The 26,926-nt window shown below is 42.7% G+C and overlaps 1 protein-coding gene across 1 annotated transcript in view; it reads right to left on the minus strand.

Moving 5' to 3' along the window:
* The window catches only part of RTEL1 (regulator of telomere elongation helicase 1), a gene marked incomplete in the record, with an annotated part of 4,697,248 nt that overhangs the window by 1,002,979 nt on the left and 3,667,343 nt on the right, over positions 1-26,926 (minus strand).

Here is a 26,926-nt window from a genome sequence, read left to right on the forward strand (position 1 = left end):
TTTCTCCCCGGGCCTCCAATTTTCATTCCAAGTCAAACTTTCCCAGTAAACAAATGTTAAATAAATTGCAGGTAGTCACCAGAGAGCTATAACATCTGAAAAAAATATACCAAACAGGATTGGTCCGATAAAGAAATCAGCAGCACTAATAAATTTAAGGACTTTTCTTGCAAACAGCCAAATTTCCATCTCACTTCACCACTCTAGGTGTCATCCTGTAACCTTAAATTTTCCTACTATGCTTCCATGAGGCAACAATGTCAAGCACCTTGATTACATCCAAACAAACATTAGTTCGTCAACCCCAATGTTGTGTGAAAGAATAGTTGTGTAAGAACTTACCATAACCTTAGATGTCCTTCTCTTCCATGTTGCAGTATTCATAACTGTAGGGAAGTTGCTGCCAGCAGCACCGGACATCTGGCCAGTATACCAAAGTCTTAAGAGCAGGGGTACGTGCAACCTTGCTTGTCAGGGCCATAAACCAACATTGGATATAAAAGTGATGTCTGCATGTACCCACTTCAGAAATGACTGCCGCATACAGTAGTTCCCCTGGGAAGCAAAGAAAAAAGAAGTTATGTCTTACCATAACATTCCATCTGTGTTGTTGATCTTCTTCCATTCATCACTGATGGGTTCGGTTCCGATGGGTTGGTATTAACCAAGCTCGCATACACCAAAAACTCTCAAGCTAAGCTGCTACTCACAATGCCCTTCTCCCCGTTACCTCAGATCAAGTTTGCATAAGACACATAGAAGTAAAGCAGAGGCCATTTCTGTGCAAAAACCCTGAAAACACCACAAGGACTGATGAGATCCACCAGGAGCCTTTGGTGGGGGACGGGGGGGTGGGATGTGATGAATGGAAGATCAACAACACAGACAGAATGTTATGGTAAGACATAACTTCTTTATCTGATGATGTTAATCTTCTTCCCATTCATCACTGATGGGACAGAATCCCAAGCTACCTGAGAAACCTGGGTGGCCCTTATGGAAGAACATCCCTGAGCACCATTGAGCCGAAGGCCGTTCTTATCCAACTTGTAATGTTTGATGAAGTTTGTAGTTTAGCCCAAATGGCTGCTGCGCAAATGTCGTCCATAGATGCTCTGGAGTGAAAAGTTAGAGGTTGCTATAGCTCTAGTTGAATGTGCTTTGATATTGTGAGGTTTAGGCTCATTTATATGTGAATATGAAAAAGAAATACAATCTCTGAGCCACTTTGATAAAGTGACTTTTGACACAACATATCCCATTTTTGGACTAGAGAAGGAAATGAAAAGTTGGTCTGTCTTGCAGATCGATTTAGTCCTGTTTAAGTAAAAGCGTAGTTGCCTATGCACGTCCAAATGCAGTATTCTCCTTTATTGGAATAGTTTGGAAAAACACTGGGAGCTTGATGTATCGGTGCACAGTAAAATCAGAAACCACTTTGGGGTGAAAAGATGGATTAGTACATGATGCATAAGGCCTGTAATTCTGAGATCCATCTAGCTGAAGTGACAGCTACCAAAAATAGAGATTTCCATGAGAGGAATTTGAGATCTCATTTTGCAGCAGGCTCAAAAGGGGGATGAGAGAGAGACTGCAGTACTAGGGAGAGAATCCACGCATCTAAGGGACGCCTAATTGGAGGTCTGCTGTGAAACACTCCCTTGAGAAAGGTGGATGGACATAAGTGGAGTGCCCTCTGATTCGTTATGGAAATTGGAAATAGCTGCTAAATGGACTCATATGGTAGAAGCTGATGCTCCATTTTCAAAGAACAGATAGGTATTGAAGGATAAGAGAGACTGGAGCTGAGAAGGGATCTAGCATTCGTTCTTTAGACCAAAGAGAAAACCTTTTCCATTTATCTCTGTAAAGTTTTCTGGTGGATGGTTTATGGGAGGCCAGAATGATATTGTGAACAGGTGAAGAAAAGGCTTCCTGCCTGGCAACTAATGGAAGTGCAGAAATCAAGCCGTCAGCTTGAGAGTGGACAGATTCGGGAGAATCAACCCTTGGGGGTGAGAAATTTAAGTCTGGACGAGTGTCCAGGATCCATGGAGGCTGTAAAAGATGAGGCAGGAGGAAGGGGAACCATACCTGACAAGGCCAGAATGGGGCAATGAGGATCACCTTGCATCTCAACCGAGTTGCTTTCTTTAAAAATAGAGGTATCAAGGGAATTGGTGGAAAAGAGTAGAGACCACCAGTGGGCCAATCATGTCAGAGCGTCTCTCGAGGACTCCCTCTCTGGGGGAAGTGGACAAAGTAGTTGCTGCATTTGTTGCTTGAAGGGGAGGTGAAAAGGTCGCAACAAGGCTGTCCCCATCGGCTGAAAATTTCTGCTATCACTTTTGAATTGAGAGACCACTTGTGTGGAAGGAGAATGCATCTGCTCAGCCTGTCTGCAATCATGCTGGAACTCCCCGGGATGTGCTTTGCTATAAGAAAGCTGTCAGAAGCTATCGCACAGTGGCAAATTCTCACGGCCTCTCAACACAGAGAGTAGGATTTGGTTCCTCCTTGTTTGTTGATGTACCAGACTACTGACATATTGTCTGACTGAATTGCAATTGTTCCAGACGGAAGGTAATGCCTGCAACGCTAACAGCACCACTCAACTCCAGAACATTGATATGCAGGTTGGCCTCTAAGCTTGACCACATGCCTTGGACGGTCATTCCCTGAAAATGGCCCCCCCACCCTATCAGGGAAGCATCCGTGGTCATAGTGGCATTGGGTTGAGGGGTCTGAAAAGGGCGACACCAAAGTTCTGTGTCTGAGCTCATCCACCAGAGGAGATCTTGCTTGCAAGACTTGGTTATGAGGATCTGTGAGTTTAGGGGGTGAAAATTTGCCAACCACTGGGACAATAGGAGCCATTGCAACAGTCTCATGTGTAACCTTGCCAGAAGAACTATCGGAATGGCTGCAGCCATGGACCCTAGAGGCTGGAAAACTTCCCTTGCTGACACCTTTCTTTGACAGAGTATCACTTGTACTTGCAATCTTAATCTCTGAAGCCTTTGAGCCGGTATAGATACCAGGCAGGTTCAAGTATCAAAAAATGCCCCTATAAATTACAGCTGTTAGGTAAGTTATAAATTGGATTTCTCCCAATGTACAGTGATACCTTGGGACTCCGCTAGTGAAAGTGTGTAACGGAGGGCCAGGGTCAAAAGGCACTTGGTGGGGGTGGAAAGGAGCCAATCGTCTAAATATGGAAGCATATGGAATCCTTGAAGTCTCAGATGAGCTGTCACCACTGCTAGACATTTCGTGAACACTCTGGGGGCCGTGGAGAGACCAAATGGCAGGGCTCAGAACTGGTAATGACTGGCTCCTAGCCGGAAGCAAAGGAGACTCCTGGAGCATTTGTCCATTTTGATGTGGTAATAAGCATCCAGGTCTATCGAGCACTTCCAAACATCCTCCCTTAAAAATGGGTGAATGGATTGAATAGTGACCATGCGGAACCTGGTTTGTACTACTGATTTGTTTAAAAGGCTGAGATCCAAAATGCATATCTTCCCCAGTCTTTTTTGGCACTAAAAAGAATCTTTGGTTTTGGTCTAGAGGGACTGGTTGGATGACTCTCTTTTATTACAGCTTTCTTATCTCTGAAGCTGCTTCTTCCCTTTGACTGGGTGGAACATTGGGAAGGTTTTTTTGCAGGTTTTGGATGGGAGGATAGAGGAATGTAGTAGCCTCTGGAGATTATTCTCGGAACCCATCGATCGTTTGAAATAGAGCACCAGGCAGTTTGGTGCAGAGAAAAACAAGCCCTGACTGCTTCCTGGGGAAAGCAATCAGGCAACGCTTCAGGAGTGTTGATAAGACCGCCCAGAGAAGGAATCCCTGGAGTCTTGGTTTCATGGACCCCCCTCTGCCTCTAAAGGGGCGTCTTCCACCATTGGAACCCACTCTGCCTATGGCGGAATCCACGCCACATGCATTACGGAAAGGACCTTGAGATTTCTTGCTCCAGATTTTTCCAGTCCTCTAGTTCCTGGAAAAAGAACGCTGAAGCTTGGAAAAAACGTAGGCCAATGTCAGGCAGTCTTTTCATCATGCTCGCACCTGGCCAGTGTGTCCTTCACTTTAGAACCAAATAAGGAAGATGGTTCAATAGGGGAGTTAACAAAGGATGACTTGAAGGAGCCCATAAGGTCACAGATGCGCATCCACACATAATGCCTCATGACTATGCCTGCACCCACAGCTCTATCCACCCCTTCGGTTGCGTGGAAGAGCAGCCTCATGGACGAATTGGAAATATACCTTGTCCCATGCCCCATCAGAAACTTGACCCACGAGGGCTCCAGAAAGTTCAGTAATCAAATCTCTTTGGAGCCTCGTGAAATGTACCAAGTAGTTCAGGGACCTAACAGCAAAGGTCGCTGAAGCAAAAACTCGCTTCCCCAACCTGTCCACAGCCTGTGACTCTCTGTTGGGTGGGTGAACAGTAGGACTTTCTTCAACTAGATCCTTTATACTGGTCACCACCACCACCATAGCGTCAAGTGGCAAACCTCTGGACCAGTGTGGATGTTCTTTTGGGGGCGGGAATCTTATTGGGTCTCCAGGGACTGGCCTCAATAGAGTCAGGGTTCTGCCAAGCATGATGCACGATGAGCTGGATTAACCCATCAGCAGGTGGGATCACGTAAGAGGTAGAAGGCCGGGAGCGAAAAGCCTGCAGGAAAGAGTAACTCCTCCGAGGAAGGGTTAGAGGCCTTCTGGCCACCCCTCTGTTTTAATATTTCCAGGATGTCTCCGAAGGGGACATCATCTGGGGGTGACTGTGGGGACCTCTCCCCATCATCATAGTCCGTGTCCTCTGTCAAAGACTCTTCAGGAGAGTCAATGTGCTTCCTCTTGTACGCCTTCTTCCGAGGAGGTTCCTCAGTGGGAATATCTGAGGAAGACTCGTAAGGATGGGTACCCCAATCTGGGTTTTCCTGAGGCTTCTCCTCCCAGTGTCCCGGAGAGCTGGCTCATGGTAGCTGTAGCTCAGAGGGGGCAGGGTGAAGTTCCGACATTGGGAGGGAGCTTCCTGAAGCAAGCACCCTCTCCATCACCAGGAAAGCAGGCCCGCCCAAAGAGGAGTGGGAGCCCGAAACCAAGGACGACAACCTCGGAACCGGGGTCATACCCCGCTCCATCAGACCCATTGCAGAAGACGGAGCCTCAAGCAGTATCAGGGCAGACAATATCCCCAGATCAGAGGACGGAACCGATAAAACACTTGGAACCGTGTCCTGGACAGAGTACTCCGCCACCAACCATGAGTCTGAGGAAGGGACGGTTCTGATGGAACCAAAAACCAAAGGAGTGGCCTCGAAGCCTTAGCAACAGTCACTGTCGACGCAGAGGAGTGGGGTTCCACAAAGGACGTCGGAGCAATGGGCTTCAGAATCGATGGATCCGAAGGAGGAGTATACGTCGAAGTCCTGGGAGAGATAGACCCAAACCCCAGAGGGGGGTGAGTCTTAGGAACATTTGGTATCCCTCTGGTCATCAACAGCTGATCCAACAGGCGCACCACACTGAATATGGATAGAGTCCTGGTGGACCTCATGGACACTCCTGAAGGGGAGTCAGGTCAGTCCAGAAAGGGGCTGTACATCTAACCTAGGAATGGATCCAATGAAGGGGAGTATCGGGTCCGTGGTGTCTGAGCTAGTGGCACCATAGTCTCTAATTTGGAGACAGGTAGTAAAGGAATCAGTGGAGTAGAAAAGGGACTCAGTGCCGAAGAGGCACTCAGAATCGATGTTATCAGTTCCAAAGGAATTGCATGGGTAAGAACTGCTTTCGGTGCAGTCAAAGGCAAAGTCATTGCCATAGCTGTTGTCGAAGGTGGTGCCATAGCTGAAATGGAAAGCAAGGTCGGTGCCGACGTTGAAAATCCAGTAATCTCCATGGCTTCGGTCAATGTAGTAATTGGAGCAGAGCTTGGAACAGTAGCAGTAGTAGTCGGAGCTGAAGTAGCAATTCTATGCTCCAAGGAAGATTTGTGGGCCTTATGTTTGTGTGTCTTACTCTTATCACCAGCCAGTGAAGAGGGATCAGAATGGGGACATTTCTTGTACTTTACTGGAGGGGGTTGAGACCTCCGACACAGAAAGGGCCTCTGAGAAAGGAGAAACGAGAAGGCCTTTCAGAATCAATTTATTTTTCCTTTCATTCAGCGTCCGCTGACAATTTTTGACAAATTTGGCAAGGGGGTTTAACAGAGAGGTGAGAAACCACCATACAATCAACACAGTCGTTGTGAGAGTCGCTGTTTGAGAGTTTACTATTACAAGAGGTGCAATGTTTAAACCCCAAAGTCCCTTTTTTATCAGACATTTCCATACACACACAAAAAAGTTAATAAAACTACTAAACACCTAAAAAAAGGTAAGAAAAGGAAAAAGAAAGGGAAGGAAGATACCAATGATGGTATCAAGCGATACCATAAGGATAAGGAGAGGGCCAACGATGGTAAAAGAATTACCCAATGGGTAGAGCTAGTTAGGAGGATATAACAGTAAAAGAGTGAAATATAAGAGAAAAATATCCAAAAATACACAAAAAAATAATACTTAGCTTGAGAGCTCAGTGAAATCCTGCTATATGGCTATGCGGCAAATGAGATCTGAGGTAACAGGAAGAAGGACATTGTGGGTAGCAGCTTAGCTCGAGAGTTTTTGGTGTATGCGAGCTTGGTATTAGGCCAACATGGTTTCGAGGGGCTCAGAACCAAACCCATCAGTGATGAATATGAAGAAGATTAACAACATCAGATGTGAAAATTTTCAGACCCACATATGCCACCAGGGTGAAAGGAACCTTATAAAGGTATGTGCCTGTTGCAGTGCCATATTTGGAGAGAGAGACGGTAGGGAAAATCACTCCAGATGGAAAAACAGAGTAAGAGGGGGTTGGAGGGGGGGGACTGAATACTGCAACATGGAAGAGGAGGAAATCTAAGGTTATGGTAAGTTCTTACACAACAATTCTATGTCCTTGTATTCTCATGTTGCAGTATTCATAACTGTAGAGAGAGTACCCAAACTTTAGGTATGAACCTGGGAGGTAGGTTGAGGGGCCTGGTCTATGAGACCCTGTAAAATTGGGCAAACCCAGCTCTGGCTACAGAGACCAAGTCTAGCTTGTAGTGCTTGGTAAAGGTATGGACAGAGGACCAGTTGGCCGCTTCCAGTATGGAAGCATAGTCTACCCCCCTGAAAAAGGCTGCTGAAGAAGCAGCTGCCCTAGTAGAATGCACTCTGACATTGGCAGTTAAATCCTTTCCATGAAAGGAATAACAAGCAGAGACAGCTTTAGAAATCTATGATGATATAGCCTGTTTAGAGACTGCCTTCCCCAAGGCTTTTGGGTGAAATAAGACAAACAGCTGGTAAGACTTTCTAATGGATTTGGTCTTGTCCAGGTAATATCTAAGTGGTCTATGAACATCCAAGGAATGTAGGGTTCTTTCAGAGGAATTTTGAGGTTGAGGGAAAAAAAACAGGGAGGTTAATGGCCTCATTCAAGGACAGCTCATTAACCATTTCAGGCATGAAGGAAGGGATAGTCCTGAGGGAGACCCCGTCCTTATGGAAGATGAAGTAAGGAGGCAAATACAACCCAATCCAGGGTAAAACGAAGAATAACCAAACAAAACAGTTCAGACCACTGCAAAACGAATCCACGGAGAGCCAGTATGTTGCAGAAAAAAATTTTAATAGAGACTTAGCGCTTTCACCAAACAAACTGTGGCATCATCAGAGTCATACATTCCAATCAAAGAACACCAGGTTTAAATAGTTGTTTGATTAAAACAATAATTCAATAATTAACTAATTAATGAATTAAATTAAACCTACCACATCCTTAAACAAACACTACCATTCAACCAATCCTTAGTACCTTCAATATAACTGTTACAACACCCAACATAAAATATTTAATATTTTTTAAAAACATTAAAATTCTCTAACCATATGTATAATATGTATTATATTGTATTATATATATATAAAATATAATATATTGTGTTTAACATACACACAATAATGGTTGCAAAATTAAATAAAAATAAACAAAAAACCTTGCAATACATTGTAGCCCTTATATCATGTATGATTTTTGCCTCAAAATAGGTTTTAATGAAATACAATCGTTTAAACCAGGCTGCTTCATTGCATTTAGCCTAAGTTGCCACTCTGTTTCACGAAGAGCTACTTTGTTCCCAATATCACCACCTTGGTCCGTGACGACCCGATCAATAATAAAAAACAAAAACTTCTTAAAACTAGAGCATATAACAGAATGCAGGTATATGCAAAAGTAAAAATATTAAACAGAGAAAATTACTGAGGGACAAAGCGGATTATGGGAGCAAAAACGCTTATCCTCCAGGGTGCAAATTGAACCATGTTGCTAGTGTTCACAATGAGGGGTTTGGTGCTGGAAAAGTGGATGAGTTCCATGCACTGGACAGTGAAAGTGAGATGGCAGAAGATTTTTTAGACCAACCGAACGAGCTCCGGAGGTCGGAGAGGATTTACAACAAAAATCAGAACTCGTTACAGAACTTTCCAAGGGGACATTTGGAGGGGAGGGGGTGTATTTGAGGAACAGAGTGACAAGTTGAGTTTATTTGACAATATTAACTGTGTGTGCACAGATGGAAATCATGACGTTTTATGTGAGTTTTATTTAGATATGCAACCTGGGTCTAGTTATATCAACAGTAAGAATGTTTATGACAATTTTGCAAGTGAAGGCTTAGAAGTACAGGTTGAAACAACCGAAGGTTCTTTGTTAGACAGTCAGCATGTATTATCACCGTTTCATTCTACATCCAACCCTATCCAATTCCTTGGTGGTGGTGGTGTTGAGGGCATTGGGGACAAGAATGTTGACATCTTGATTGTTAACAATGGAAGTTTCGAAAATGGAAATTTTGATGAAATTAGTAATGTTGAAAACAACAATGGATTGTGCTGTGCTGTTGATAGGAGGTTTAATTTTATTATTTATAACTATACTGACACAACACTTTCTGACAGTTATTATAAATTATTTAGTAGAGGGATCAACTTTGTTCCCAATTTCAAGCTGGATGTTGCCCATGTTTTGACCAACCTTAAGTTGTTTTTGAGAAGAGTGAACCTTAAACTTTACCTTGGAGAGAAACATTTACTTAATGCTGGGAGCCCTGGAACTGGGGCTTTTACTTTAAAAAGGAAAAGTTTATTTGTTCCCCCGCACAATACAGAAATATTGAATTTTGAGAGGATGATAGAATGTGAATTTAGGAGAATTTGTCTCCAGAAATATCTTTGGGATGACAATATTGATGAAGGAGAAAGACAGATTCTGACTGAGTTGAGATTAGCAAACAACACTAGATGTATGAAGCCTGACAAAGGTGGGGGGATGGTACTTATGTATAAAATTGACTATCTTGCTGCTATGATGAATTTATTGGATGATGAAACTGTTTATTGTAGAGTGTCTCTAAATGAAGTTAACACGGCATACAAAAATATTGATTTATTTTTGATGGATGCCTTGTTTCAGGGTACAATAAGTGAAGATGAATTTGATTATTTGCAGGTTAAACATCCTATTATGCCAAGTATCTTTGGTATACCCAAAGTGCACAAAGGAGTGAACCCCTTGTTATTCAGGCCGATACTGGCCGCGCAAAGGGCTCTAAGACTGAACCTTTGGCTTCCTTTGTAGATGTGGTTTCTAAACCAGCTTTGCAGGATGTACATCATATCCATCGTGAGAGATTCTTGGCATTGTTTGGAAAGGTTGGGAAAAGTTGAGGTTGAGAGTAGTTTATACAGTTTTCTCACCATCGACATAGTCAATCTATTTTCAGTGATTCCGCATGGGGAAGGATTAGATATGTTTTCTGAAAGCCTGAATTCAAGTGACAAGGTTGACAAGAGTAGAATAAACTTGTTGTATGATTTGATGGAGATGGTCTTACATAACAATTTTATGAAATTTGAAGGGGAGTAATTCAAACAGTGTTCGGGAATGGCAATGGGTGCCAAATGTGCCCCGACCTTTGCAAATCTAGTGTTGTTGGCTTGGGAAAGGTCATTTGTGTTTACATCGATGTTCTATTCCAAAATTGTTCTCTACAGTAGATTTCTGGATGATTTACTCATTTTGTGGGGAGGACATGAAAATGAGGCACTTCAATTTGTGAATTACTTGAATGGAACTACAAAATTTTTAAAATTCGCCCACACTTGGAGTAAGGAAAGTATTAATTTTTTGGATATTACTATTATTAAGGATGGGGATGGTTTATTGAGTACAATTTTTAGGAAGGAGAACTATTCAAATTCATTATTGCATTTCAACAGTTGCCATCCCTTTCACCAGAGGAAAGGGGTGGCAAAGGGTCAGATGGTTCGTACATCTAGATTGGTCAGTGACGAGGGAATGTTCAGGAAGGAGATGTACAAGTTAATTGGGATGTTATTGGATCGTGGGTATCCTTTGAATTTACTATTAAAAATTAAGAAAGAGGTGTACAAAACGAGGAGAACAGTATACTACCCTATTTTAAGGAAGTGTGGGATCAATGAAAGGTTGGAGAGGTTTGGTGAGGTTGTGAGTTCCAGTGAAAGAGAAAAAGAGATGATTAACCAGGACCCAGTTTTTGTTTTACAGTTTAGTGAAAAAGCTTCTGAAATGTGTACTACAATGAAAAGTTTATGGGATAACAGTTTAAGTATGGAATTAAAGACTATTATAGGGCCTGAACCTAGAATTGTTTTTAGTAAAGGACCTAATTTGAAGAGTATTCTTGAAAGGATCCCTAAATCAGTTAGGCCCATGATGGGTAAATGTGGAACATGTAGGGCATGCAGGTTTATAGCAGAAGGGCCTTATATTTGTGTGGCAAATTTTGGACGTACTTTGGCATGTCTGGGGGCATGTAATTGTAATAGTAAAAACATTATTTACATTGCTTCATGCACCTCATGTGATGCATTCTATATTGGAATGACCACACGTAGGCTAAGGGACAGGGTGTTGGAGCATGTTAGATGTGTGAAAAATAAAGATGCGCACAATGCCCTATACCTGCATTCTGTTAAATGCTCTAGTTTTAAGAAGTTTTTGTTTTTTATTATTGATCGGGTCGTCACGGACCAAGGTGGTGATATTGGGAACAAAGTAGCTCTTCGTGAAACAGAGTGGCAACTTAGGCTAAATGCAATGAAGCAGCCTGGTTTAAACGATTGTATTTCATTAAAACCTATTTTGAGGCAAAAATCATACATGATATAAGGGCTACAATGTATTGCAAGGTTTTTTGTTTATTTTTATTTAATTTTGCAACCATTATTGTGTGTATGTTAAACACAATATATTATATTTTTATATATATATAATACAATATAATACATATTATACATATGGTTAGAGAATTTTAATGTTTTTAAAAAATATTAAATATTTTATGTTGGGTGTTGTAACAGTTATATTGAAGGTACTAAGGACTGGTTGAATGGTAGTGTTTGTTTAAGGATGTGCTAGGTTTCATTTAATTCATTAATTAGTTAATTATTGAATTATTGTTTTAATCAAACAACTATTTAAACCTGGTGTTCTTTGATTGGAATGTACGACTCTGATGATGCCACAGTTTGTTTGGTGAAAGCGCTAAGTATCTATTAAAATCTTTTTCTGCAACATACTGGCTCTCCGTGGATTCGTTTTGCAGTGGTCTGAACTATGAAGTAAGGAGGGTTAGCCACCAGGGCTTGAATTTCTGAGACCCTCCTGGCAGATGTGAGGGCTACCAGCAATACTGTTTTCCAAGAACATAGCTTCAGTGATACTAAGTGAGCTGGTTCAAATGGAGGTAGTGTGAGTTTTTCAAGGACAAAATTAAGGTCCAATGAAGGCAGTATTGGTTTACAAGAGGGTCTGATATGAAAGACCCCTCAAAAAACGGTTTTACCTCTAATCTGGATGCCAAGGGAGGTACCACGGGGAAACAGGCAGAAATGGCTGAGAAGTGTACCTTAACAGAAGAGTAAGTCCGTCCTGAATGTAGACGCTCACACAAGTAAGAAAGGGGTCCTGTTTTTCTTTTGACGCCACCTGGAGAATCTTTTCCATTTTGCCATATAATTTCTCCTGGTACTAGGTTTCCTGGCCTCCAGAAGGACATTGAGTGCATCCTCTGAATATAGGTGTCTGAAAGGGATCAGAACTCTGTCACCCATAGAGGGAGTCTGAGGTTGAGCACCCAAGAGTGTATGAGAGACCCCCCCCCCCGTCTTGAGTGAGTAGGTTGAATCGGTGAGGTAAACCTGTGGTGATTGCCCTTGGCTAGTAAGTGAAGCAGGGGAAACCGATGCTGTCTTGGTCAAAAGGGAGTCACCAGCAGGATTTTTGGTTTGTCCCTCTGAATCTTCAGAAGGACTTTTTGAATGAGTGTGAAGGGGAGAAAGGCATAAAGATACATCCCCGCCCAAGAAAAAGAGAGGGTGTCTACCTTCCAAGCTTGTGGATGTGGATCCCTTGTGCAAAACAGAGGCATCTGCCTAGTCTTGGAGGAGGCAAACAGATCTGCCAGAGGAATACCCCACTTGTGAATAAGCTCCAAAAACACCTCCCAGTGAAACATCCATTTGTGAGAGGATGCAGAGGTTCTGCTAAGAGTGTCCGCCTTACATTCTCTGCAGAAGGAATGTACACTGCTTGCAGGTGAATGTGTAATTCTGCTGCTAGGGACCAAATCTGAATTGCCAAGCTGCAGAGCGGGTAGAACCCTCCCCCCGCTTGTTGATATACCACAGGACAGTAATATTGTCTGTAACAACTTTCAATGAACCTGGTAAGAGAATTTGGTGAAATGTTTGCAATGCTAGGAGATGGGCCCTCATATTTTTGATACTGATGTGGTCCATTTGCCTGAGGAAGGACCACTCTCCCTGAACTTTGTTTTGCAAAACTGCTCCCCAACCCAGGTTTGAAGCATCTGTGAAAATATGTTGCGAAGGTGAAGGGATTTGCAAAGATTTGCCTTGACTGAGGTGTATGGCTGCAATCCACCACTCCAGCTCTTTTTTCAGGCATGGAAGGAGAGGTAGGGAAATATCCAGAGGGTGGGAATGTTGGTTTCACCAACTCTTCTGCACCCACTGGAACTTCCTCATATGCAGCCTTGCTAAGGGGAAGCATGGGTATTAGGGATGCCATGGGGCCTAGGACCCTCAGGAATTCCCTGGCTGATAAGGTTTGGAAAGAGAGGAGTGTTTGGAGGTGATGGATGAAGGCTTCTACCTTCTGTTTTTATCTTGTAACCTAAGAAAACTAGGTCTTGGGTGGGTGTCAGGTGAGATTTCTTTTGGTTCACAGTGAACCCTAGGTTTGCCAGGGTTTTGGACAGCATGCATAGGTGGTGGTGGAGGGTGTGGCAGTCCTGGTGAATTATCAATAGGTCGTCCAGGTATGGGTATATATTTGAATGCTCTGCACTCTGCAGTGGGCAATAACTGGAACTAGGCACTTTGTGAATACTCTGGAGTCTGTGGAGAGCCCAAATGGCAATGCAGAAAATTTAAAATGCACAGAACCCATTGAAAAGCATAGGACTTTCTTGTAGCTGGGATGAACAGGAATATGAAGGTAGACATCCTTCAGATCCAGGGATACCATGAAGGCTTGGTGGGGGATGAGAGGTAGGAGGTAATACAAGGCGAGCATTTTGAAGGTAGGCACCTTGAGGAATAGTTTGAGAACAGACAGATCCAGAATTGGTCTCCAAGGGCCATCCTTTCTTGGGACCAAAAACATCCTGGAGTAAAAACCCTTGTCTTTTCTGGAGGTACTCTTTCTATGGTGCCCTGAGCTTGGAGCTGATCCACAATTGGGGAAAATAGGTGAAGCTTACTTGGAGGAGGTTGGGGTATCCGCTGAAAAGGAGGAAGTCTCCACCAAGTCACAAAGTATCCTTTTTGAATGATGGAGAGGACCCAAGCCTCTAACTTTATTTTCTGCCAGGAGGGTAAGGAATGGGTGAGATGGAGGGATAGGGGAGTGGAGTTGATAGGTTTAAGTCACAGTGGAGGGGCTCTGTCCCAGTCATGCTGCCTCTGAAAGGAAGTGGAAGTGAAGATAGTCTAGAAGTGGAGCATTTCCTAGACTGTCTCTGTCCCTTAGCCTGTGGGGCATTAGACTGTAATGACTGCCTCCTAACAAAGGTGGTCTTTTGAGGGTAGTTCCTATGGTACCTAGGAATAGGGGAGACTAGCAAATGTTTTAAATTTTGTAGCTCCTTGTCCTTTTCCTGGAGGGGATTTAAGGAGCTCTGCAGAAGCTGCACCAAAGAGAGCCTTATTAACAAGTGGTGCATCCAGCAATTTGGCTTGGACATCCATGGGAAGGGGATGGAGCCTCACCAAAGAATATCTTCTCAGGACAGAACCTGAGGCTGCAGATTTGGAAGATGCCTCTACCGCATCATAACTGCACTTGATGGAGTGCCTGGTCACCTGAGAGGTGGTACATAGCAGGGCAGAGAGTTGTGACTTAGCAGGAGAGTCTGGCACATCTGGTATAAATGCAGAGGCTTTTGATAAGGTATCTAAAACAAACCTAGCCGTGTCGTGTGAGTTTGATAATTTAGGGCTCTGATGGCTAGAGTAGTAGTAGTATACACTTTCTTCCCTAGTCTATCCATAATTTTGCTGCCGTTGTCAGTGGGAAACAGAGAGGTAACAGGCAGCTGTCTGGATGCTTTATCTGCTGACACTACTATAACAGCAGGGTCTACAGGGGAGTTTCTTGAATAAGAACTGTGTATCCGGAGGAACTTTATAAAACCTATCTGAATGTTTGGAAGCTGGAGGCTAAGAATCAGGGACCTGGGATGGAGCCAGAAAGGCATCATGAAAGGCATGGAGCGGGGAGGGACTGCAGATGAAGATGGTTGGTCCATCTGCAGTAATTCAAACCATCTCTTTTTTGTTTCTGAAACATCTAAGGCCTGCCGTTTGAAATGTTCTCTCATAAGAGAAATGGTGTCCCCAAAGGAGAATTCTTCCCCTGAAGATTCAGGACTAATAGTGTCCTCCTCCTGAGGAGCAATGAAATCCTTGGGGGAATTCAATCTGGGAGCAATAAGTAAGTGATTCATCAGAGGAAGAGAGTTCTTCTTCTAAATCCTCTATGCCTGCACAGGTGTAGGTGCTGGTTGTGGTAACCAGAGTCTGGAAGGCCTGGAAGGCTCTGAAAGGACTTTGGGAAAAAACGTCCTATCCAGGAGCTGGTTCTGCTTCTCTACGTTTCAATTTCTGTTTCTTCTTTAGAGGGGTAAAAGGATGAATTGGTTTAGAAGCCAACGTCTGGGAAGATGGAAAGACTGGAATAGCCCCCTCCGATGTCACTAGCCTTGGTTCCCCCTCGCCATCAGGAGCTGATGGCTGATGAACCTCAGTGGACATACTCTGCGTTTCTGCTGAACCGTCTTCCACCAAGGTTCTCCGTTCTAGCTGGGAAACAGGTGTCTGATGGGATCCTGGGCTAACATCTGCCTCGAGAGTCTCATCAGACTCCTGAGGTGCAGCATGGGTGTCAGGCCGAACTATTTGGCCTTCTTCTGAGGTGGCTCGTCTGAGGTACTGACCTCAGCCTCAATGGCTAATGCTAGATGTCGGAGTCTCTGGTTTTCTAAATAAAGTTTTAAAGCAGCCAGATGGCTGCAAAGCGTTTTTGGTACAAAAGACCTGCAGATGTCGCAAGACGTATGGCCATGGCCTTTACCTGAACAGAATAAGCACTTATCATGCGTGTCCTTATGTGGAATTTGTCTCCCACAAGCACACTTCCCCTTCCTAGCTGACATGTACGTTTGAAAAGCTATACAAAAGGTAACAAAAAACCCAAAAGGGTACTTATCTGTATTGGACTGCCGAAGCAAATGAGAGAACTGATTCCAGGAGCTGGCGATCGGAGATCCGTAAATCACTGCAGCAGAAAAATTCTGATGTGGGTATGTGCAGACGTCGGCTTATGGCTCTGACAAGCAACGTTGCAGGTACCCCTGCTCCTAAGACGTTGATATACTGGCCGGATGTCCGGTGCTGAACGCAGCAACCTCCCTACAGTTAAGAATACTGTAACATTAGAATAGAAGGACATATCATGTTTTCTCCTACATGCCACAGAATTAGCACTCAGAAGCATAGCTACCCTGCTATGCAGAACCTTCTTCCAGATTAAGCCCTACCAATGTCCTGGCTCCATTTAGAACCCACCTTTATGCAAAGGAGCTACTGTCACCATCCCCTACTGAATGACACTACAAAAGTCACTCAAAGAAACTAAAGTTCTGCCAGTGACGAACCAAGCACCAATATCATTCCTCTAACATCCTGAGAGGTAGGTCAGCTTGACCTTGTGTCTTACCTCCTTGAAGACCCACAGCTCCTGCTCCATTTATCTACCATTATTGAATCTGCCCTTTTGTTCCTCTGCATGTCTGCTATACTTTGCATTAGTGTCTTGCAACACCTTTACAAATAAAAAATGTGAACAATTCATGCTTCTATCAGATATGCAGGACCTGATGCTATGAATCCCAACATTTAAAAAAGAGAGAGTTTTAACAAATAATATGAATTTTGAAACTTGCAGTTATATCTTTAAAATGTTTTTGCAGAGGAGCTTCCCCCTGTACCTCACTGACATGGGGATTATGTTCCCTCCCCAACTGCTAAAGTATAAACTGACTCAAACAATGTTGTACTTCAGATTAGTAGGCAAAGTCCAAGAAACTACAACCTTGGACTTAGGACAGTTGTGTCTCCATCTGTACCCGCAGTTACACAACAAAGAGGACTGCAATTACATTCCCTGGAATTCCAACAGGCACACAAGTAACACATTCCATAATAAACCTAATTTGTAGCAATACAACCCTCTTTCTACCTTCAACAAGGTGATCTTTTGGCTTTTTCTCTTACCTCTTATATTCTCCAAAGTACTTCAGCCCAGCTTTTTTTCCCCCTAAGACTATTTTGGCCTGCCATGAGAGCTATGCTATCTTTTTCAAGACATATTCAATGGTGGCTTTTTCTTAATTCTACCTACAGCTTCCCTTTCTTCTAGAGGCCTCATCTTCACTGACAGCCTGCTTTACTTCTCACTTTACATCCCCTTCTACTTCTGATGAATGGTTTTACTCCTTTTCTCCCTCTGTCCTTAATACAATTTCACAGTCTCTCCCTTCTTCTTAGTTTCCTCCACCCCTCTTTATTAAATACTACTAATGAAATAACATCTGTATGTTCATATTTCTCTCTCCTTCTGACATGCCCTAGAGCAACTGCAGAGATGGCAGAAGCACAAACAACTTGGTTCCTCTTATTTACTTGGTTGTTTCACTTAAATGCTGTCATGCCAATCTCTATATATTATTTCTGGTATAAAAGCTTTTGCTCCACATTACCTACCACCGAAGCTTCTACATTCCCTACCCTTAACACTAGATGTCAACATCTGCATTTTCCCGATGAAAGAACAAGATTCTCCAGGAGTGTAGTTAATCCTGCTTCATAGGCTCATGTCACCTTTACTCCCTGCTTCTCATGGTGTGTAGTACACACTGTAGTTACCCACTGGGACCAGCCAGCAGTCCCCCCCACCACCACCACCAATATGTTACTTTTTCTCTCTTGTATTTTGTATCAATGGTCACTTAGAGAACATATTTTTCTTGTTCCAGACATCTTTTTCCTCTGTGCCATGATCTACGACCATCTGCTCCTTCTGTGGATCCTTAAGCTATGGTTCACAGTATCTCAATTCCTACTCATTGTTGTATTTCTGTTATGCCTGCACTATCTATACCGCACTGTAAAAGCAAAGCACACATTTGTCCATCTATATAGACTTCTGACCTTATACAGTATCATTCTTCATTCACTATTTCCTTGTCTTTCTATAGGTCATATTATTTAGCATTTTCTCTAATCAATCTTGCAAAACAATCACCACACACCAAAGTTGCAGACAGTCCACAGCATAAAGCCTGCTGTACACAATACTACTGCTGCATGTCGTTTTCCCTGAAGTAACGCAAACAAACAGCTATTCACAGGAATATGCCTTCTGTGAGAGATGCAATTACAACGTACATCCAGTCCCTAGACACTGAAGACAAAACTAAAACAATACAGATTAATTAAACAATTGGGTATCCAAAGGAGAAGAGACTACTGAGAGTGTTACAAATGCCAGCACAGGAAGACTATATCACTGACCACCCCACCTGATTTTGGCAACATCACTTGCCAAATACAGTGCTTCAAGCAAAAAAGAAAGAAAAAACAGACTGAAACTTCCTCAAAACATGAAATGCATACATGAGACAAGCACATTCCTTACTAATTTACACAACTGGACCAATGAACATAAACTGAGAAAGCAGTTAGAATGGGCAAGGCTAGGTTATGACTGCCATACTGTTGATATGGTAATTATATAAAAGAGATTAAGCAGTAGTACAAAGAAATAGAGTGGAAGCACATTCAGAAATGAAGTTTTGAACTTGTTATAGATTGGAAATGTGGTCAAGCAAGAACCTAGAAATTACAGTACCTCTTTACAGTGTATCATTAAGGCCGGTCTTGGAATATGGCAACAACATAGGTTCATAGGTTCATAGGTTCATACTAGGCTATCTGCCCAAGGGCATTTATAAGCCTAGCCCATAGTTATGTGGCTTTCGCCACCCCTTTAGTTTGAATAAAAACTATGCCTATCATTTTGCTGTGCCTCTGTCAAGCAGTGACGCTGAAGTAATCCCTGGGGTATATCTGCAATCTCCCATCCATTGGTCAAGATTCCTCTTGAACAAGACCAGAGAGGTGCTCTGCCTCACATGTACCGGGATTTTGTTCCACAGCATAGGGAGTCTCTGGGTGATGAATCTGTCCCTCCAGCACGTTCTATTTATAACCGTGTCAAGGTTTAAGTCTCCGCCCTTGTGGTTCTGAGGGATCTAGATTTTTGAGGTGAAGCATATTCATCAAATCTGGGTTTGACATGGCCTTATATGTCAGGCACAGGTCACCTCTGAGCAAGCGGTATGAGACTGAATAGAGCTGGAGTTCTTTCAGTCGGGCAGCATAAGACATATTTTGAGACCCTTTATCCTTTTGGTGAGGAACTTTTGGGGCCTTTCAAGCTGCAGCAGGTGTCTGGTCAGATACATTCGAGCGGGCATTGTACTCAATCATAGGTCTAATAAGTGATGAGTACAGGGGACGATGACCTCCCTTGATCTAGATGTGAATCCCTTCATGATCAGGTGGGTGATATAGAAGGTTTTCCTAACTACTTTAGCAACATGAGTGTCAAGCGAAGGCTACTGTCAACCTGGGTCCCCAGATCTCTGATGACTTTTTCTGTGCTCAGTGGATTGCCACCTATATGGTAGCTAGGGGTAGCCTTGTTTTTCCCAAAGGGTATGACTATGCATTTTTGGAGTTTAACTTCAGGCCATGGCTCTGGCACCAGTTATCCATTTCTGTGAGGCCCTTCTGGAGGATATCTGTGTCAGATGTGTTTTCGACTATGGCCCAGTTTGCAGTCATCTGCAAACTTTGTCAGCCATAACCCTCCTGTGTTTGCTTGTACTTCAGAAAAGTAGATGCGAACAAGAGTGGACCCAGGACTGAGCCCTGTGGGACACCACTTGTGACAGGCTTTGAGTCTGACATGGCTCCAGCAACTCTGACCCTGTGGGTTCTGTCACTTAGCCAGTTTGCAACCCATCTTGTGATGTATGGGTTTACATTCAAGCTGATGAGTTTTTCGATGATACCTGAGTGGGGTATTGTGTGAAGGCCTTTGCCAGGTCGAGGTAGGCTGTATGGACTGCCTTTCCCTCATCAATGGCCTTGGTGACTGTCTCGAAAAAGTCAACCAAGTTTAAGAGGCAGGATCTGCCTTTGACAAAGCCAAACTGAGTTGGATCCAAAGTCTGCAAGTTCCCTATGTCTTTATTTATGAGTTCCATTATGATCCTCTCCATGGCTTTGCAAATAAGGCTTGTCAAGCTAATGGGGCGGTAATTTCCAGGGTCTGTGGAGGCACCGCCCTTATGAAGTGGGACCACAGTCGCCGTGCGCCACTCCTTGGGTACGTATCCTGAGGTGAGGCTAAGATTAAACAGCTGTCCTAACTGTGGGTTTAATTCCTCATTGAGTTCATGAAGCACACAGCCGGGACACCATCCGGTCCCATGGATGCTGTGTTTTTGCCTTAGTGAGGGCAGTTCTCACCTGGGCGTTGGAGATGTTTGGGGGCTACAATCCTCTGGAATAGATATCTCTCCTTTTGGGGAGGGAGAAGTTTGCACTGAACCTGTCAGCCAGTATGTTGGCAATGTGTGTAGGTTCAGTAATTTTCACATCATTTTGAACTAATTCTGAGCATATCTGGGAGTTTCCTCCTAGGTTTCTAACATAGCTAAAGAAGGCCTTATGATTCTCTTTAGAGTCCTTGGCGATTTTTCTCTCAAAATTTGCCTTGGATGATTTTATGAGAGCTCTTAGTTTTTACTTATAATGATCAAAGGTGTCTTACCTTTCAAGGATTTTGCTCTATCTTGTAGTAGCTTCCTCCTTTTGTTGTAGAGCTTGTTTATGGCTGGGGTCCACCAGACTGGGCGCTTGCCTTTGGTACAGAGAGTCTTAGTTTTGTTTGGGATTGCCTGATCCATGCAGTCCTGTAGGTGCTGGTAGAAGGCATTTGTAAGTGATTCAGCGGTTTGAGTAATGTTTACCACTGTCTCAGGGGCCTTAAAGGAGACCACACTAGTTTTTAGAAGTGTGAAATCGGCTTTTGAGAAGTTTTTCACTGTGGTCTTTTTTGTTTCAGGTGGGGGCGGGATGAGGACCTCCAGCGAGATTAGTTTATGATCTGATCTCACCAGTGAGGGGTATACTTCCGGTGTTGAACATTTTGATCCCATGTTCGTGATGATGAGATCAAGTATGTTTTCTCCTCTTGTGGGGATGGTGACTAGTTGTTCCATGGCATTTGAGTTTATGAACTCCAGGAATCTTTGGGTTAGAGTGTTCGGGCTTGAGTAGTGTTCCCAGTCTATATTAGGGTAGTTAAAGTCACCTAGTATGATGGTGCTTCCAGAGTGCACTGAGGAGTTAAGAATCACACAAAAAAGCATGAAAAGAATGTTTACAAGGAGACGTTTTCTTACAATGTTAGAACGAGACACCTGGGACTATTCTCTTAATGTTAAAGAGATGACCAGAGTCTGACATTTAGAGCACTGCATGATATGATCTTATTAGAATGTATGGATTTAAGAAATGCACATCATGTGAAGGCAAAAAACGTAAATAAATGTCAAATTTTACATCTAAAAATTTAGTTTAGTCAAAGGGTAATCAAGAAATGTTATAAGGGGCCAGCCCAAATATGACAAGTACATACAATGAAGAATTGGCAGGTATCTGTAATGGAGAATTTAAAGGTACTCCAAGATGACTGTGAGACAGAAAGGGTATATAGCATCTTTTTAGCAGGCAAAAAGTAAAGCCTTTCCAGGACTTATCAACCTGTTATATATGATATATGAATATAATACGAACAGTAATGGCTGAAGCAAACGGAGCAATACCAATGTCAGGTCAGAATGCCAAGTAGAAATAGGGCCAATGCAGAGATAAAGAGGGTTAGAATGATCTAAAGATTAAGTGCTGTGCTGCTCTCACACAAAAGGTAATACGTGGAATAATTTCACCTAGACCTTGTGTAAAGACAGAAGGCTAGAAAAGTTCTCTTAACATCAGGCCAAAGATGAGACCTTTAAATCCAGGTTTCCTGTACAACTGCAGCACAATCCAAGAAAAAAGGATACTTGCGTATTATCGCAACCAGGTTCCAAACCTGTCATTATTCGTCATGTTATGGATATTTTGTTCCTTTTTTTCATAAAGCGATCTGTTCTTAGTTTGAAAGATTTTGCAATAATACAGTACTGTTTTTTTTCATATGGACGTTCCCTTGTAGCCTACGTATTCTGCAGCAGTTGCGCCGCTGGCGTGAATTTTACTTATACATATTCAGATCTCTGCTGGTAAGCTCCTGGAGCCAACTTAAGCTGGACATTTAAGATACTAAAGATGTAAACTTTTGTGTGGAAAGTGCTTGCGTGCTGCTGTCTCGTTTGTCAGTTGGACAGCATAAAGTTATAATTCTTGAAAATTACAGCTGTCAACCCTCTCTTGGTTAGAAAGATTTTGCGATAATACACAAGTCCCATTTTTTTTCATATGGATGTTCTCTTGTAGCCTATGTATTCTGCAGCAGTCCTCTTGCTGGTTTGAATTTTACTTGTAAAGATTATTCAGATCTGTGCTGTTAAGATCTTGCAGCTGACATAAGCTGGACATTTACGATACTAAACACATTAAGTTTTTTTGGGGAAAGTGCTTGTGTGCTGCTGCGTCGTTTGTCACTTGGACGGCATAAAGTTCTCCATTACATGAAGTATGATGATAGGTTTGGAACCTGGTTCCATTAATATGTAAGTACCGAAAAAAGTAATACCGAGTGTTCAACTACTACCAAACATCCACCAGGCCTATAGCAATTAAAGAAGTCCTTAACGTCCGTCAGGCCTATAGAAATTAAAGAAGTGCTCAACGTCCACCAGGCCTATAGCAGTTAAGGAAGTGATCAACATCCACCAGCCCAATACCAATTAAGGAAGTGATCAACATCCACCAGGCCTATAGCAATTAAGGAGGACTGACCCCCAAATGCCTTGCTCACTGAATAAGAGGAGGAACAAAACTGCCGTCTCTACTAAACTGTGTAGCTGGAAAAGAGAACTAGAATTATGCTCTTGATACTTCAAAGCCATCAAATGTAAACCGTAAGCTCATCCCTGGTTTACCACTCATCATTGAATTCACAACAATCGACTGAATTCTGGGAATTTATTTTTTTTCTACTCCATATATCTGAATCCCAGCAGTGCAACTGTGCATAACACTAAACCTGTATAAAGGCAAACTAAACTACAACCTCTTAGACATTTAGACAGTAATCACTTACCTTTCTTACTCTCAGAGCTTACCCATAGAGTTGCAACTCCTTATTCTACAATAAAAACACACAGGTATTCAAAAGCAAATACTCTGATTGTACCAGTCTGCGAACCCACTGCAAACTGAGCGTATCCCAACAGAAAGTCAAATGGTCAAATGCTGATGTCTTTTTGAAAAGCAGCCTTTTTTTTTTTTTTTTTTTTAAAGAATATGCTTTATAATTCCATCCATAAGATATTTTAAAAGGGGCAGTACAATATTTGAGAAAAAAAACAAGAAACTTATCTAAAACTGTGCACAACTGAGAAATATGGTAACTGGCAGTATGAGCCATCATACTCCCAGTAACCATTAGCTATAGTACTTTCAAAATCCCGTTGTAAATGAAATCAGCGATTTGCAGGAATGCAAACTAACCTCACACAAAAGCAAGAACTCCTGAGAAAAGTATAGGATTATCATTAGTGCAGCTGTCTGTAAACGCCTTCTACATATATGGTATGGGAAACCAAAAAGTACAGTGAATTACAGGTTTAAAATAAATCAGTTCTGATAGCATTAGTATTATATTAAGTGATATATTTGGTAGGAATCTAAAAACAGCGTGAGTCTTTTTACTGTATTGTACTGAAATATTGTGCAAGCATACTTTCATATATGTCTTACACATGAGCAGTACATCACTATGGAAACTGAGGAACACTAAAGTGCCTTTATACAATGACATTATTTAGGAAGGGTAACTGATTTATGTCTCAAGTAATATCATTGCATAAGAGCAATAATCCACAACTGGCTGCGAGTATCACAAGATTTACCCTCACTTGGCTTTGTTTGATCACTTGAGCTTCATCCTAATGATCAAAGCACATTAACTGTTTATAAACCTGGTCATACACACACCCAGTCTCAGATTATTTCTTAATTATTTCATTTTAATACAGAGGACAGCATTGCCTTTGATCACAACGGGGGTACTTGAGCTTTTCTCCCCAAGTAAGGAATTTTATGGTACAGTGAACTAAGAAGCATCTGTCCTCTAATCATAATCATCTTACACTTTTTCACTTGTCTGGCATTTGTCTAGTAGATCACGGACAACACTTAAAAGGCCAAGCTATACACCAAAAATATATCTATCAGAAAAAAGAAAAGAACAGAAGAGAAAAACGTAAGAAAGCTAGGATGGATATTGAGGCACGTTAAGGGACTAAAGATCTGTAAGTGGTCAAGCAGGATTCAACACCACCAGTTGAACAGAAGGGAAGAATGCATCAATGCAGTGAGGAACAGTTGACCAGACAGGAAAGGCAGATGGCAAAACTGACAGAAAAGTGGAGAGGTCTTACAGGAAGAACACAGCTTACAGGAAGAGCAAAGAAGAGCTGGAAAAGAAAAAAATAAAAGAAAACAAAAGAAAAGATGCACCATGGGCAATCAGCATATACTCAGTGATATACTTGGCAGGAATCTAAAGACAGAGTGTGAAAAACAGAGCAGTTCGAGTACATGTGAATATTTTGGAAAGAAAGGTGTGTGCAGAAAATGAAGGAGATACAGAAAAGGATTTTGGAGTAAATCACAAAAGGATTAGGAGTTTACATAAGTGAGAAAGGAGACACACAAGATGTCACTGAGCATGTTTTCCATGCTTAGACTAAGTAAAATGTAGGAGAATGTGATCACCAAAGCAGAGGGGTTAGTGCATGTAGGTACCAATGCTCTTTCAGAGAAGACAGCTGACTTGAACTCAAGCAGGGTTAGGGAGGTGATGCAAACACACTACGAGAGGAGGTTGGAGGTACAATGCTCAGAAGTTCTAGCTGTACCAGCAGCCAAAGCATAGATGAAAGAGAGTAACAACATGCATACACACACTTGGCTGGAGCAGTAGACAGGGCCTAGAAATGGTAGGAGGATGGGGAAAACCTGGCAGAGAGATGATCTCTGTGCAAGGGAAAGCTTTTTTTCTGGTAGGTAAGAAAGCTACATCTCAGTGAGTGCACCTTTAAACTAAAATGGAAGGTAAAAAGAGATGCAGAATACAGCACAAGAAAAAAAAGAGTGTTGATGGACAGTCTTCCTCTTCAATGTCAGCAGGCTGCGTTGGAAGATGAGGAAGCTGAAAAGTACAGTTGTGTACACTTACCATAAATGTAGATGTTTGAGTGTATTCACTGTTGCAGTCATTACAACTGGGTTACCCTGCTGGCAGGCTACCCTCAGTCGGCCTGAATTCCAAAGTCTTGGTCAGGCATCGGTTGCTGTCGCCTCTTCCCTGACGTCAGGGCGCCAGGGGTATAAAAGATGCAGCCAACGCCATTTTCTTCAGCTTTTCTTGCCCCAGATGTCAGGTGCCCCCAAAAGGGTAGGCTAAAAATATGTTAATAAAACACACATGCACCAAAGTATATTTTACCTTCATCTACAAGCAAATACACCACATAGGTTGTATAGATTAGAGAAGTACAGATAAGTTCCAGCAAAAATAAGGGGGGTGGCGGGTGGGTAACCTGGATTGCAACAGTGAATACACTCGAACATCTACATTTATGGTAAGTGTACACAACTGTACTATGTTCTCTGGGTTTCACTGCTGCAGTCATTACAATTGGGTTGAATCCCAAAGCTATGGTTGGGAGGCTGGTGCTAAATAGCATTAGGAGCGGCTATGAGGTCCTGCAGAAATGCAGTGGCAAAGCCTGCCCTGGATTTAGAGTAGAGTGGAAGATGATAGTGCTTTGTAAAGGTGTACACTGAATTCCAGGTAGGAGCCTCTAAAATGTCTTTGGTTGGTACTCCCCTGAGGAAGGCTGCTGAAGTGGCTGCTGCTCTGGTTGAATGTGGCCTAATGCCCTTAGGCACTGGCTTGTCATGTTGTGAATAGCAGAAATGAATGCAGTGGCCTATCCACTTTGAAATAGTCTGCTTTGAGATAGCCTTTCCTTGTGATCCTGCAGCATATGCCACTAGTAATTGCTCTGTCTTTCTGAAAACTTTGGTTCTGTTCAAGTAGAAGCAAAGCTTTCTGTGTATGTCCAAAGAATGGAGAATTCTCTCCCCCTTGTTCTGTGGATTTGGATAAAAAGTTGGCAGATGAATAGTTTGGTTAAGGGCCACACTGGACACTACCTTAGGCATAAATGTCGGGTTTGTCCTCAGAGAAACCCTGTCTGGATGAAAAATGATAAAAGGTTCCACAGCCATGAGAGCCTGCAGCTCTGAAACTCGTCTTGCAGAAGTTATTGCTAGGAGCAGAGCTGTTTTCCAAGATAAAAACTTTATATCAGCTGTAGTGGCTGGCTCAAAAGGAGGCAGAGTGAGTTTTCCAAGACATAGTTAAGGTCCCATGCAAGTATTGGTGATCTCCTTGGAGGCCTTAAGTTTTTGGCTCCTCTGAGGTACTGCCTTAACAAAGGATGAGAAAAGATTGGTGGGCTCTGTATTGTAATGAGCCGAAATGGCAGAGGCATGACTTTTAATTGATGAAAAGGATAGGCCTTTGTCCACCTTCTCAGGTAAGTATTGCAAATTCTGAGGAATATTTGGTACAGCTGTGTCAATTCCTTGTGCCTGGTTCCAAGCACAGAACCTCTTCCATTTTCCAGCATAAGATTTTCTGGTACTAGGCCTTCTGACCTCCAAAATGACACCCATCACAGCTTTAGTGAGAGGTGCGTTTTGTATGACTACATTATCCGCCATGCTGCCAGATTTAAGGTCTTGAGTTGGCAGTGCAGGATCTGATTGTTTTGTTGGGACAGTAGATGAGGTATTTGAGGTAAGGTCCAAGCCGGGCATTG

This window comes from Protopterus annectens, chromosome 14.part0, assembly GCF_019279795.1.
Source record: "Protopterus annectens isolate FY-2018-M chromosome 14.part0, PAN1.0, whole genome shotgun sequence".
NCBI classification, from domain to species: Eukaryota; Metazoa; Chordata; order Ceratodontiformes; family Protopteridae; genus Protopterus; species Protopterus annectens.